Source organism: Callorhinus ursinus, unplaced genomic scaffold (assembly GCF_003265705.2).
Source record: "Callorhinus ursinus isolate GAN/ISIS: 27379988/994484 unplaced genomic scaffold, GSC_fseal_2.0 scaffold5, whole genome shotgun sequence".
Classification (NCBI taxonomy): domain Eukaryota; kingdom Metazoa; phylum Chordata; class Mammalia; order Carnivora; family Otariidae; genus Callorhinus; species Callorhinus ursinus.
In genome coordinates, this window is record NW_027397067.1 from 16,928,615 (window position 1) to 16,941,107 (window position 12,493).

Consider the following 12,493-nt stretch of genomic DNA (forward strand, 5'->3'; position numbering starts at 1 on the left):
ACTACAGTTTTTCTTTCCTTCTTTTTACAGCAAAACTCCTTGAAATGGTACTCAGTGACTTCCAATTTCTCCTCTCCCATTTTCTCTTGAACACATCAGTTCACCAACCCTGTCACTGAAACTCCTCTTTTCAAAGTCACCAGAGACCCAACACCACACACTCCAGGTTATATCACTACTTTCTACATATTCCAAGTTTCTTTTGCTCATATCTTTTCTCCCCAATCTCAAAATGTTGGAAAACCCTAGAACTCAGTCATTGGTCCCCTTCTCTCTATCCGCATCCGTTCTCTATTTCATCACATGACCTTAAATACATCCTTACACCCAAGTTTATATCTATAACCTGAACCTTTCCCCTGAACTGCAAACCCATACATCCAACTGCCTATTTGATATTGCCAGTGAATGCCTATTAAGCATTTCAAAGTCAACATGTCCAAAACAAGCTCCTTATATTTTCCCCAAAACAACTCCCCCTAAAATCTTCCACATCTCATTCAAAGTAACTATATCCTTATAGTCTCTCAACGCAAGAGGACTTTAACTCTTTTCCTTCACCTCCTACATCTGGTCTATCAACAAACTCTATCAGCATTACTTTCAAAATACATCAAGAATTTGAACACTTCTCACCATCTTGACTGATCTCACCAAAGAGCACCTCTCTTGTAGCTTACTTCAATGGCCTCCTAAGTAGTTTCTCACCTTCAGTTCTTTTCAGAAAAGTCTACTCTAAACCCAGTCAGATCATGTTACTTCTGTACTCAAATCCTGCAAAGATGACCTAATTCATCTTTACTATGACATGAAAGACCCTATTTGCCTCACATATCTCATCTTCTGACATTCTCACCTGTTCCTTACTCCAGCCACACTGGCCTTCCTGCAGTTCCTTGAACATATCAGGAACACTTCTACATCATGACCTCTGTGCTTGCTGGACCCTCCACCCAGGATGCTCTTCCCCTACATAACTCCCTCACTGTGTTCAGATCTTTATTCAAAATTCAGATATTCAGTGAGGCTTTCTTCGGCCACCACATCGTACTTCAATATCCCCTAAAAATTTATATCTTTTCCTCTAACTTACTTTTTTCCTACAGTTATCACTATATTTCATTCATATATCTTTTTCATCATCTGCCTCCCTCCCTGGAATGTAAGCTCCATGGGAGCAGAGATTCTATTTTGTTCACAGTGTACCCCAATGCATGGATAAGAGTCAGGCTATGTGCAAGACACACGGTGTTAACAAATGAATTCTTGAATGAGTTATAAAAGAAGGTATGCGGATGATATTATTAAAACAAAGAAGAAAGAGAATGGAGTTCACATAAGGAAGAAAATGACCATTTGTTCTTAGATACAATTATAATTTATCTCTCATTGTGATGAATTCTGCAGCAATCTAATTCTTCCTCATCTTTTAAGCACCAATTCATGTTTCACCTTTTCCATGAATTCTCTGATGGTCCTAGTACTCTGGGATTCTCTTCCTTGCCCATCTCCTAAACTCTTATACTCAACATTAATCGGTTACTACTTAAAGGCTTTGTATGGTACGTTAGCTATATATGTGTGTTTGTGGCTAACCTTGCAACTATTTTTCCAACCCTTTGAACATCTCTTTGAGAACATGACCCTCATCCTATACTTCTCTGTATAACCCAACACCCCCCACCAAGAATTCATGTAGTTTTGTGTGTGACTGGTTTGTTTTAGCTGGGTATGGGGGAGACCAGAACATCAAGATGTTTTAAAATGTCAAGATTCACCAATGCTCAGAGCCCTGGGCACAACTAGAGGTCTCCCAGAAGAAATATCTCTGAATAACAGGGGAAGATGACAATTACAAGATTAGGGATGCATTTCTTCTCTTTCTTCCCTACCCCACCATTTTTTTTTTAATTGTAGAAGCACATATATAACAAAATTAACCATTTTAACCATTTTTAAGTGTACAGGTCAGTGGCATTAAGTGTATCCACATTGTCATGAAAAATCATCACCATCTTTCTTCTTTTTTTTTTTTAAATATTTTATTTATTTGACAGAGAGACAGCAAGAGAGGGAACACAAGCAGGGGGAGTGGGAGAGGGAGAAGCAGGCTTCCCACGGAGCAGGGAGCCCGATGCGGGGCTCGATCTCAGGACCCTGGAATCATGACCTGAGCCAAAGGCAGACACTTAACGACTGAGCCACCCAGGCGCCCCATCATCACCATCTTTCTTATATAAGCCTTTTCAAATACCTGTCTCAGGAGCAGGTGAAATATTTTCATATTCTGCATTATATAACAAAATTACATCAATAGCAACCCCCCCAAATTCCTGGGAGCCAAAGCTGCCCTTAGTTTTTTTCAAGTTACCCCAAGACTTTAAGGGGCATAATTACCAAAAAGGTCAGTGTAAATATTACTGAAAACTAAAGAGAAATGGAAAACACAAACATCAAAAAATAGAACAAATTTGGCAAATGATTTTTAAAACTATTCCAAATAAAAAAAAAAAAAACTTTTTCCAAATAAAGCTAAAGATAACTTCCGGTAATTTTAAATCATCACCAAGAAAGTTTCAGTGCAATGAAGTCTGTTTTCATTACCCCAAGTTTACTTTATAACTCTATATGTTATGAGTACTTCACAACAAAGAGTTTTGCACGACAGATGTTTCCCCCTCTCATCCTTGTCCATTTAAGGTGTCCTCTACAAGATTCTATGTTCCTAGTATCTGCATGCCACATAAATGGAACGAGGCAGCTGAGGCACTGTAACCAAACTCTTTACATCTCCACTGTCTGCCAGCAAGGAGTATTATCACTTGAATCATATTCCTTTTCCTCTCCCTGTAATAGTTTTTTAATTCGTAAATCATCCCTTAAATACACACATAGAAGTTCAGGAAAAGACGCTGGGAGAGATTACCATCTGCACGATACAAATGTATGGTGCAGTCCACCTCTACTCAGAAAGTCAGATAATAGGGGCGCCTGGGTGGCTCAGTTGGTTAAGCGACTGCCCTCGGCTCAGGTCATGATCCTGGAGTCCCGGGATGGAGTCCCGCATCGGGGTCCCTGCTCGGCGGGGAGTCTGATTCTCCCTCTGCCCCTCCCCCCTCTCATGTGCTCTCGCTCTCTCTCATTCTCTCTCAAATAAATAAAATCTTAAAAAAAAAAAAAAGAAAGAAAGAATGTCAGATAATAGAGCACCTCAGAGTGAAGACTTGCAGTCATGCAGGCTTAGTTCCCATGTGGGTTTCTGCATGCAGGAACTGCACAACTCGGGTAAGACACTGAACCTCCAAGCTTCAGCTCCAGGCACTGTAAGATGCGGAGCTACAGCAGGACTGGCTTCACATGCCATGTGTGAAGATTCAATGTAATAAAGGAATAAAAGGCACTAAGTTCTGTGCCTCCCACAACGTTAAATGAGTAACAATAAGCAACACTTATTACTATTATTTTCACATAACAGAAAGAAAAACAATGGCAGCAAAAACAAAGAGGAATCATCACTCCTGAAGTGGTGAAAATAAATTTTAAATTGGAAATAAATTTTTCCTTCACTAACAAACTTTGGTGGGGGTGGGGGGAACTCTGCCTAAGAATTCAAAGCTTTTACCAGTTCTTTGTATCACATATCCTAAGGGCCAGGGATTTCTCCCTTTGTACAGAATAACCCAATGAAAGGTGAGGCCAGGAGCTCATCCACATGGGGAGACTGAAATGAATCTAAATTATGTAATAAAAGAGCAGGAATTTGGGGAGTTGTCCCTGGGTAGCTCCAAGGTTTCACGAGCTCTGGAAACTTGGAAAAGAGCAGTGATGAGCTCTCCAGCTATGAAGAGAAGCAGACAATATTTAAACAGTTTAAGACCCACAAGCAGGCTATGGCAGTAAAAAGTGATCCAGGATGGAAAGTGGTTAATAAACGGTTTGTGAAAAAATCATTGCGGATGTTGAAGTTGTTCCTTATTCTGAGCTGCGATTACCCTATTTTCCTAACAGTCTGTCGTGCCCAGGACCTTGTCAGTGGTGATATGGGTAATGAAGAAGCAGGGGCTGGGTCACAGGTAGAGTGCTGTGGGGTGGGAAAGGGGCAGGAGCCCGAGGAGAGGAAGCCGATGAGAGGAGCATGGAACTGAAGAGCTAGTGTGAGTTAACAGCAAGAAAGTCAGAGACAATGTGGGGACCCTCCATTCCTGATGCTGTCTGCTCCTCCAGCCTCCTTGGGTTTTGAGGACCCTTCAAGACCCCCTGTTGAATTTTTCGACATTAGCATTCTTCCAGAGTTTGGGCTTGGCTCATTCATTCATTTTCAACAGCTCCTTCACCCTTGTCTTGATGTGGACTTTCTGCTCCAGCCACCGACCCTGTCACTGCTCCTTCTCATGCCCACAGCCATGAAGGCCACAGCCCAGCCTCCAAGAAATAGTGGAGATTTTGGCAATAACAATAATACCAACTGCTAGGTTCACATGATAATCAGAGATCATCCTACAAAAGTTCTATATAAAAATAAGGTAATAGAACATGATTTTGGGGAGTGCCTGGGTGGCTCAGTCGGTTAAGCATCTGCCTTTGGCTTGTGTCATGATCCCAGCGTCCTGGGATAGAGTCCCGCATCAGGCATCCTGCTCAGCAGGGAGTCTGCTTCTCCCTCTGCCCCTTCTCACCCCCTGCATGCTCTCTCTCTCAAATAAAGTCTTTAAAAAATAATTTAAAAAAGAACATGATTTTGGGGCGCCTGGGTGGCTCAGTCGGTTAAGCGACTGCCTTCGGCTCGGGTCGTGATCCTGGAGTCCCGGGATCGAGTCCCGCATCGGGCTCCCTGCTCGGCGGGGAGTCTGCTTCTCCCTCTGACCCTCTTCCCTTCGTGCTTTCTATCTCTCATTCTCTCTCTCAAATAAATAAAAATCTTTAAAAAAAAAAAAAAAGAACATGATTTTGTATTAGTACTCACAGAAAGATGCCTAAATAACCCATGTCATGGTATTAAATTCTCTCCAGCTTGAATTTTTTTTTACAAATGTTATGCCTATCTATATATTGTGCTTTCAATTACTATTTCTCTTGTGATGACTTTGGGATCAGCCCCAAACATGCAAGCAAAAACACTGTCTTATTTACAAATCTATCTGCCTGTAGAAGCAAATAGATGCAAGCATAAGAACAGCACACTTTAAAATGTTATTGCGACTATGGAGCACTGCCGATGTTTAAAATATGAAAAACTGGTGGTAAACTTCATTTAAATGACTCCCATAGGTGAGGATAACTCCCAAAGTACATCTACAAGTTAGTTTCAAATTCCCTGCATATTTACAACATGTAGACTTGGCTCTACAGGGCTCCTGAGAGGTCTCAAACTCTCTCCCTGAAGTACCATTGGCCCGAGGGCCTCACAGAGGCTGTCTTCTCTCCCAAGGGGGAGGCAAGACAATTCAAATGCCCAGACGCATGCACTTTGCCTCAGAGACCTTTCTCTTCCCAAGGTTTGCACTGACCTACACGACACTCCTTTTCCTCCCCGTTCTTTTCCCAACCTCCACCTCACCTCTTTTATAATTATTCTCCCCAGAAACCTCTTTAAGCTCTCAGCACCTTAACTGAGACCGAAGTTTTGCTAGGTTGTTCCAGGTGCCAATCAGTTTGGTAGCTGTAAGTGAACAACCGAGGTTTGTATAAAGTTGATGTACTGAGGTACTGTAAGGACGAAACAGAATTCTACCAACCATCAAAAGTTAAATCATTATTTTAAAACTGACAAGGAATTTAGTATTAAATTCATTACAGGAACAAGAAATAGTCAACATGGCAATTGCAGACGGACACTGCAAGCACTTTATGTGAAGTATATTCTTCTGGACTCTGGTTAGCCAGCTTCCTTAAAGCTGTCTTTCATATCCAAACACTGTCCTATCCGTCAGTTACACTCACTTGCTGGCTCAGTCACAAAAGCTCCCTGTCATCTCTGGACAGGATTTTGACAGCTTCCAGAACATTAGTTCTGTCACTAACACTTATTTCTCTTCAACCTACATAAGATTATATTAATTTAACCAGGCTAGAGACATTCTCTTTCTGTTAAGATCAACCTGAGGCCAGACCTGTCCTCACTCTGAGTTTTCCTGCAGGGTCCTTTTCAAGGGCTCTCCCTCTCGCTCCCTCCCAGTTGCCTTAGTCAGTGACTCAGTTTGTGGGAGCCATGCTCCAAGAAGACGAAAATGTTTTCCTCGGTTGACACTCCATTAACTTTGGAGGTGAATTACTTTAGAGGTGTGTTTCTGCTAAAAATTATAACTGGCACATTCAGGTCAATTATCCCCCCTCTATCTATCCTGACATATTTCTCTCTCAGGCAGTAAGAACTGCCACCTCTCTCAGAATACCCACTTCTCAGAAAATATCTCAGCCAGGGGACTGCCTGAGCTGCTCAGGTGGGGGAACATTCCAAGTTATCTCCTCAAAGAACCAGCCACATACTTTGCTTTTCTTTCGCACGTTTCTCAGATACATCATAAAAACTCATACGACACCCAAGGTATATCATAGTTCTTTTCTACACACAAGATACTACAGGACTTCTCATTGATTTACGTAGAAATGACATGAATGTGTTAGTATTTGCTGTCTACTTTCACCAACAAAATTACAAGAGGAAAAAAGAGAATAAAATACAGATGCTCAATGTATCAATTGCTTTCCCATGTTCTTTCCCATTGCTTCCCCTCCTTTCTCCTGGAGTCCAACCAAATCACGTTCTCAGATTTTCTCACCAGGCTGGTGTATGAGTCATATTGTAGTAAGCTGTTTACCACAGAGACTCCCAAATACAACAATATAGAAGATACTTTTTCTCTCCCATAACAACCTGAAGAGATAGACAATTCTGGGGGTTGATAACTCTGCTCCATGAAATCATCCAGGTACCCACATTCCCTCTCTATTCTTGTCCCTCTATATCCAAGGGTGTTGCCTTCATCCCCATTTTTAGAGCTGACTAACCACACCACAGTCTGCAAGAAGGAGAAAGTAGACTAGTACATATGACTTCTGCTCCTGTCCACCAGAGGTTGGGGGATGCAGTCCCTAGTTGGACAGCCATGTGCCCACTGAAATTTGAGGATTCTTCAACTGAAGGAAGAACTGAAGGAGAGAATGGATATGGGGTGGGGGTCAATTAGCAGTAGTCTGTGCCAAATCCAGTTATTTAGGCTTAGAGAACGCCAGGTTCACCCAGTCTGGGCACAAGGGCTGTAACATTTCTCATACCAGATCCTTGAGAAGCCTCTGCTACTGGTACAGTGCTAATACTGTCAGCAGGAATCTTTTTTTTTTTTTTAAGATTTTATTTATTTATTTATTTGAGAGAGAGGGAGAGAGAACACCAGTCGGGGGTGGGGGGGACAGAGAGAAAGGGAGAAGCAGACTCCCTGCTGAGCAGGGAACCAGATGTGGGGCTCGATCCCAGGACCCTGGGATCATGATCTGAGGCGAAGGCAGGCACTTAACTGACTGAGCCACCCAGGAGTCCCTGGAAACTTTTTAAGTCTCAAGCCTTGTGCTAAATAATTTACATACACTAACTCATTTAACCCTCACAGAAAAGATAGGAAGTGTATCCTATCGTTCCCATTTTAGAGATAAGAACTTAATTCAGAGGAGTAAAGCAACTTTCCCAAGCTCAGACAGCTACACTGCAGAGTCAGGACAGGGGAGCGTGAGGTGCTCACATGACTTGTAGGTGAACTGGAAGTACACTAGACCATTACACAAAGCTCTGAGCTTACAGAGATGAGACTGAAAGCTAGTCTTCCATGAGGAACTCGAATGGAGACAGGGAACCACACCAAGGGCAGAAGGCTGTTCAGAATGGACGAGGTGTGTTGCCAGAGTTAAGTAGATGAGCCATGGCCTATGGGAAGAGTTTATTCTCCCTGGGGCCCACCAAATGCTGAGTGTAGAAGTAACTCGCCATTTTCTGTCCCCACTCACTGGAGGGGACATCTCCCTGCAAAGTGCCATAATCAGTGTCCACGTTTTAGGGCTTGGAAAGGACTCTGTCCATATTTAGTCATTAGCCACATAGGTTGTGTATCACCCTTTAGTCTGAATCTGTCTAGGTTTTGGGAATATAGAGATGAATCTTCTCACAGAACGCAAGGTCTAGCAGGGAACACAGACATTGGATCCTGTGCTCCTAATACCGTGTAACAAACGTAGTAGGGAAAGTGCGGGCTGGTGAGAGGCACCGCCTGCCTGACATAATGACGGAGGTACCATTCCCAACAAGGAGGGAGGGGCCCATTCTGCCTGGAGAAGAACTTCCTACTTCTGACCACAGTACAAAGTATTGCTGCTTCAAGCCGCTTTCGCATGGTTGCAAAGAAATGGCATAAGAGTTAAAGAAAAGAATCGGCTTATTGTGGGGTGCCTGGGTGGTGCAGTGGGTTGAGTGGCCGACTCTTGGTTTCAGCTCCGGTGGTGATCTCAAGGTCGTGAGATGGAGCCCCCAGCCCGCAGTGTGAAGTCGGCTTGTGTTTCTCTCTCCCTCTCCCTCTACCCCTCCCACTCCCCTCCCCTGCGCTGGCCCTCTCCCCCTCACCACTCTCTAATAAATAAATCCTTAAAAAAACAAGAATCGGCATATTGTACCATTGACTTTCTTCTCAGATTCTCATTTCCAAATCCTGATCCTTTCACTTTAATCTGATCTTTATCAAGGACTTCCCCCCCCCCCCGGGGGGACCCTTGCTCCTGATACAGTAGTTCCCCCTTACCTGCAGGAGATACATTCCAAGACCTCACATTGGATGTCTGAAACAGGAGCTAGTACCAAACCCTATATATACCTCTGAGAAAGTTTAACTTATATATCAGGCACAGTAAGAGATTAACAATAAAACTAACGCGGGCGCCTGGGTGGCTCAGTTGGTTAAGCGACTGCCTTCGGCTCACGTCATGATCCTGGAGTCCCGGAATCAAGTCCCGCATGGGTCTCCCTCCTCGGTAGGGAGTCTGCTTCTCCCTCTGACCCTCTTCTCTCTCGTGCTATCTCTCATTCTCTCTCTCTCAAATAAACAAATAAAATCTTAAAAAAAAAACAATAAAACTAACGCAAATTTCCCTTTCCGACTTCACAATTTCACGGAAGATTTGTTCTTACCGTAGATCTTTGCAGCCCCGGCATACAATTTTCTTTCCTTATCAAGTTGAAAACTTTCACCTTTTCAGTTAACAGAAGCACTTTGTGGCTTCTCTCTCGCATATGCTAATTGCCACCCTCACTATTCTTGTGCTTTGGGACCGTTATTAAGTAAAATAAAGGTCACTTAACACCAGACCTGCATTACCGGGGCAGGAGATCTGATAACCGAGGCGGGCAGCAGCCTACGCAGTGTGCATGCGCGGGAAAAGGGCTGATTCACTTCCCGGGCAGGACAGAGCAGACCTCGCGAGATTTCATCGCGCTACTCAGAGCGGCTCCCGAAGTTTGAAACTTACGAATTGTTTAATTACGGAATTTTCCACTTAATATTTTCAGACCGTGGGTAACTGAAACCGTGGAAAGCAACACCACAGATGAGGGGATACTACGTATTGATGCTTTCATTAATCCTTTCAACTTCACCCATCTGACTCTCCCACCCCAAAGCTTTTCCCTGGGGCAACCGCTATTTATGACAGACAATATCCTATAAATAACCAGTTGCTACCAAATGTTAGTTACAATCACTTCTAATGAAAATAAAATGCGAGAATACTCGTATCATCAGCCCAACTAGCGCACCCCTTGAAATAGCCCAAAATACCTTTGGCAAACATTCAGAGGATCAGAAACATATACCATCCTGAAAGAGAATAAAGTGACTGATAATGAACAACCCTGATGTCATGAGTCACACAAGCCAAGACTGGAGCTGTTAGGTAAAGAACAGGGAAGGCTGCTTGGCGGGTGTCCCTGCAGTATGGGCCCTCATGATTGATTAGATCCATATTATTTCAGCTCACAGCAACTACAAAGGCAAATAACCCACTGGCAAGAAATAAGAAAGACTAAAGAATTAAGAAGTAATGCTGGCTTCTTCAGAAGGGTATGGTCTCCTTTTTTGAGGTACATTACATCCAGGATTGTGTTGCAGTATAAATCACAAATACTTCAATCATTCCCCAAGTATTTATTATGTGTGCTAGAGGCGTAGTCCTTGCCATATGAATCAACAGACACAAATAAAGCTGTGATTATCAACTGCTAGAAAGGTTATGGAGGAAAGTTAAAAGAGTTTGATGAACATTTTGAGAGGAGAGTAACTAGATTAAGGGTCCAGGGAAAGTATTGCTGAAGAAGATATTTAAACCCCAAATGAATAGGAATAGGCCAGTAAAATGACAGGAGATGAGAATGCCAACAGACCCTGAATGCAGAGGGGGATGGGATTTGAAGTGGAAATCAATGCTCCTCTATAAGCTGGGGCGGTGAGCTTACCTGTGTTCTGCAGTAGCCCAGCTTCCCTGGCTGTGTCATGCCAAGAGGATCATAAAATCCCTGCCTTTCAACCTAGGTCATTAGACTGTTGGTGTTAAGTTGTTTTCTGTCTTCAGGGTCAAGACAGGACAGAAAAAGTTGCAAACTGAACTCTGACTGCTAAGGTTATCCCTGTGTCCATCCTTGAGCTTTCCAGGTAGAACTAATCATTAGATATTCTGGGTTCACCTACTTAAACCACACTTCACTGTCTCACTACTGCTGTATTATAATTCCATCTTTACAATTTTTCTCTCCTTCTAGCTTGTGAGTACACAGAAATCTTACATTTTTATTTATATTACTGGAATTAGCACACTGACTGGAAAAGAGTAACTCCTCTATAAACGTATATTAAATAAATACATGAAAAAAATAAGTCAATTAATCAGTCATTAGGTTCTGTAGAATTCTGTTGTAACTTAAGGAGATATGGGTTTACATACATTATGCATTTTTATGTAAAAATGCCTAAAGATAATAATTGATGAGAAATAGCTTCTTTGCTTTATTGGATGATTCTCAAAATTCTCAAAAAAAGAAAAAAAAGCAGTGGAAAAATATGCTGACCCAGACATTAAGTATGCAACTATTTATTTTCTTATGAAAAATGTCAATGCATTAGGAGGGCTAGTTAGATGAAGATACAAAGCCTTCTACGTCACTGCCTGACTTCAAAAATGAATGCATCTATCCTCAAAAAAAAAAAAAAAAAGTCAGCACTGGGTTATTTTGTGCTCTAATTGAAAATGTGATGTTTTCAACTAAAAAAGGTTTATATTCCAAACTAATGCTATATGAATGCAATTATTCTCCAAATGTCCTATTTGGAATCATTACATCTTGCACAACAATGCCAACCACCTAAAGTTGCTGAGAATCTTTTGCCACTGACAATGGCTAGGTATCAAGTGTAATAGGACCAGACACAGCAAACAAATTAAAATGTGTGTCTTTGTCAAATGACACTGTTTCGAGGAGTGTAAGTGACATGGCAATTAATGTCTGTGAACAGCTGGTTTTAAAGATTAAAGAAAGTGATTATTTTGCCCTGCCAGTGGACCGATCCACCTAAATGTGCTGAGATGCTGGCATTTTAAGATACACTTCTGTGAAATATGGTGGATAAGTTCATGCTGTTTAGAAAAATTTAAGCCGGTCTTACAACAGGAGAAGACCATTTTGAAGTATTTCAAGAGGCAACCCAGAATTGCAATATATGAACCAGGAATTTTATATTGCTATTTATATGGTGAGAGCCGAGTTATAGAGTTATCAAAGCAGGAAATGATTTGATTACAAAGAATGATTCAGATTCTTACTGGATATGCTTCTTCTTGGATATGCTGCTTCTTTTATTTTCATAATATTGCTCTTTTAAAAAGAAGGGTGAAGGGAGAACATATTTCCATTTTTTGGAGGACTGTCATGAGTTTTAACAGGAATGTTCCTCAAAATGACTGTATGATCAGGAAGTCCCAAGGCCATGAGGACAAAATATTTACAAAGTCCAAGTATCAATTTTTCTTTAAGCCAAAATGTCTCCACTGGCTGATTGGCAGGCATGGTGACCTCTAATTACCAAACCCATCGACTGTAGAGCCTTGATGTCCCTAAGGAATGTGTCCTGTGGCCTTCCAAATCTTAAGAACATTCAGGAACAGTAACACAGAACTGGCAATGGACAGTGTTTTGAGGGATATTTTCACAAAGTAACAACACTCATAACTCCAAGAGATTTACTCCTTGGATGAGGCCAATTCATTCACATAGCAAATATTTATTGAGGTGTTTCTTTCAGAGCTCAGATACCTCCAAATTAGTTTCACAATGTCCTTGGCTCCCATTCACACGTCAGCAAATCTACAGGTTGAAGAATTACTTGCATGTGGTTGAGCTTCTGACTCTTGATCTCAGCTCAGCCCAAGTTGGGCTCTGGCCCTGCTTTTTTTTTTTTTTTAAAGT

General features: G+C 42.0%; 1 long non-coding RNA gene across 1 annotated transcript in view; it reads right to left on the reverse strand.

Moving 5' to 3' along the window:
• LOC141372799 (uncharacterized) overlaps positions 1 to 9,363 on the reverse strand; it is a 355,986-nt gene extending 346,623 nt beyond the window's left edge. The window contains exon 1 of the long non-coding RNA XR_012378222.1: positions 9,170 to 9,363. This is a non-coding gene — a long non-coding RNA (uncharacterized lncRNA). The remainder of the gene's footprint in view (positions 1 to 9,169) is intronic.
• Between the last annotated feature and the right edge of the window lie 3,130 nt (positions 9,364 to 12,493).